Raw genomic sequence first — 2,819 nt, 5'->3', positions numbered from 1 at the left:
TGCATTATTTTTCAAATTACATATATTTTACAAAAATCATATCCTCTACTGTCTACTCCACATGTAATTCAAAATAAAATAGTGAGCCACAAAATGAATAGTCAAAATGTAACCGATTCCTGATTTTTCCATATTTTTATATGTAGCATAAAATTGTTTCTGATTTTCATGATGTCTGGACCCTTGGCAACTAGGACATCACATTACCAGACACAATATTGGCAGGCCATCAGGTCCATGTGTCCTCTTGCTTTTTGTGACTTTTACAGATAAAATTAGTGAACTAGAGCCATAGAGGCTGTTCATAGAGTACCAGATCTGCTGAAGACTTTCCCAGACAGGACATTTATTTTAAAATCTTAGTTTTAAGTGGTGGGTGGTGTGAACAGAGATAACTGTGAATGTCTGGAATTAGGCACACCTTATGTTGCTTTTAAATTTTGGTTTATTTTTGCTACATAGTCTGACTCTCACGGCACTGGCTGTGGTGCCAAAAGCTTGAAGACTTCTGTATGATCAGAGTTTATTTTCAAAGAACAAAATCTTCTCTAGCTAATTTCAGCAGAGAGGGATTTGTGCTATTTAAATGGCTAATAGAAACTTTGGTGGGAACAGCCCAAAGGGTTCTAGGTAGAGCTTCTAGGAATTCTGCCAAATCTATACCCTAGAACTGGATCACTCAGGCAGGGCTACTACTGCTAGAATGAAAAAGCTTCCTGTCAAACTGGGGAGGCCCCCGCCCACCAGCTTGATCCCAAATTGCAGCATCTGTGTCATGATCAGTACCAGTAAAATTTTGGAGTTGAGTCTTACCTCCCTACCATTTAACTCACATCCAAATTCAAGTGTTAAACTAGGAGTGATTAGAACTTCAGTCATACCCAGAATCCCAGCTGAAAAAACGATATAGAGGTTTGAGCTTTCTAGCCTTTGAATTATAGGAAGTCACACAATAAGGAGGTTGGAATGGATATTGAATGAGTCAACCCATAAAATCTGTCACAACTTCTGATCACTGAGACTGGTCAAGGATTATTCAATCAGTCAATGCGCTTCAAATTGCAAGTAACGGAATTCCAACTGGTGTAAACACGACAAGAACTTTAATGGCTCATGTACCCAACAAGACCAGAGTCAAGGCTGCTTTCAGTAAAGACTTGTCAAGACAATGCCTCCTTAATATTGGGTCCATTCTGAGGCAAACTGTCTCCCAGTGTTACAAAAATAGTGATTATGGGTTCCTAAGTATTAGTAGTTCTTTATGACCAGAAGAATCTATTCCATTCCAAATCAGCTATGGCGTGCATATATACACACAAATAGCTCATATACATTCACATTTACGTATTTTGAAAGACTTCTTCACAACTACATCCAAAGATCTTGTATTGAATTTAATTCCTGCAAGTTATTTCTATTAACTGTGAGTAGAAATCATTAAAACTATAAATAAAATCATGAGTTTTTGGTGGGTGGAGTGATGCAGGCCTGTATTACTGGCTACACAGAAGGCTGAGGCAGGAAGATGACAAATACAAGGCCAGCCTAGGCAAATTGCTGATACCCTGTCTCAAAATAAAATATAAAAGAGCAGTTTTGGGTGTCACTCAGTGGTAAGAGTGGTGTGTGAAGCCATGGATTAAATCCACAATACAAAAAAAATCATGGGTTCCTACAATTGGCATTACTTATGCTATCTTCCAAAAAGTGATTTATATTCTTGTTAATTTCTACCAATTTCAAAAAGCCTAAGAGCCATTCATTCTTTAATATTGCCCTACTTCAATGGAGCCTTCCTTTCTACCAGCCAAAAAGCTTGCTTTTCCCCTCATGTCTCACAGTAGAAAAGAAAAACAAAACAAGTTTTACCCTATATTTGCCTTGTATCCTTCAAGGGACAGAGAGTTTTTCATTGATTTTTTTTTTTTTTTACCAAATGAAATCTTACACTAATAAAAATTTAATGAAAATATATTTCCCAACCACCTTATCTTTGACAAAGTGGCCAAACATGTTCACAGAAGAAAAGATAGCCTTTTTAATAAGTAGTGCTGGAAGATTAAAAATTACATAACAAAGATTAAAACTGGACCTACGTCTCTTACCATGCACAAAACTCAAATCACAATGGATCAAAGACTTAAATATTAAACCAAAAACACTAAATCTGCTGGAAGAGAGAATAAGTAGAACTCTTGAGTACACAGGGGGAGCCAAAGACTTCATAAACAAAACCCAGATTGCAAAGAATCAATAACTGGGATCTCATCCTATTAAAAATTTTTTGCATGGAACATCACCAACAGAGTGAAGAGACCACCCATAGAGTAGTCAATTTTAGCCAGTAGTCCCTCAAATAAAGGACTAATATCTAGAACATGCAAAGAATTGAAAAAATCAGAACCCACCCAATTTAAAGACCCAATCCAAAAATGAGCGTCTGAAATAAACAGCTACTTCTCAGATGAAGAGACAAATAAATATATGAAAAAATGTTCAACATCACTGGTCATCCAAGAGATGTAAATTAAAACAATGCTGAGATTCCATCTCTGTAAAGAACAGCTAATATCAAGAAATCAACTGACAACAAATGCTAGCAAGGTTGTGGGGAGAAAAGGAACCCCATTCTACTGTTAGTGGGAGTGCAGACTGGTGAAACCACTGTAGAAATCAGTGTGGAGACTCCTCAAAAAATTAGGATTAGAGGTCCCATTTGACCCAGCTATTCCCCTTCTGGATATCTTCGTGAAAGATTTAAAAGTATCACACTACAAGCTGGGCATGGTGGCGCACGCCTGTAATCTCAGCCCTCCGGA

The sequence above is a fragment of the Fukomys damarensis genome, unplaced genomic scaffold (genome assembly GCF_012274545.1).
Source record: "Fukomys damarensis isolate Sample0158 unplaced genomic scaffold, DMR_v1.0_HiC HiC_scaffold_39, whole genome shotgun sequence".
In the NCBI taxonomy this organism is placed as follows: Eukaryota; Metazoa; Chordata; class Mammalia; order Rodentia; family Bathyergidae; genus Fukomys; species Fukomys damarensis.
The sequence above is the reverse complement of the archived record's forward strand: the minus strand, read 5'-3'. Positions refer to the sequence as shown.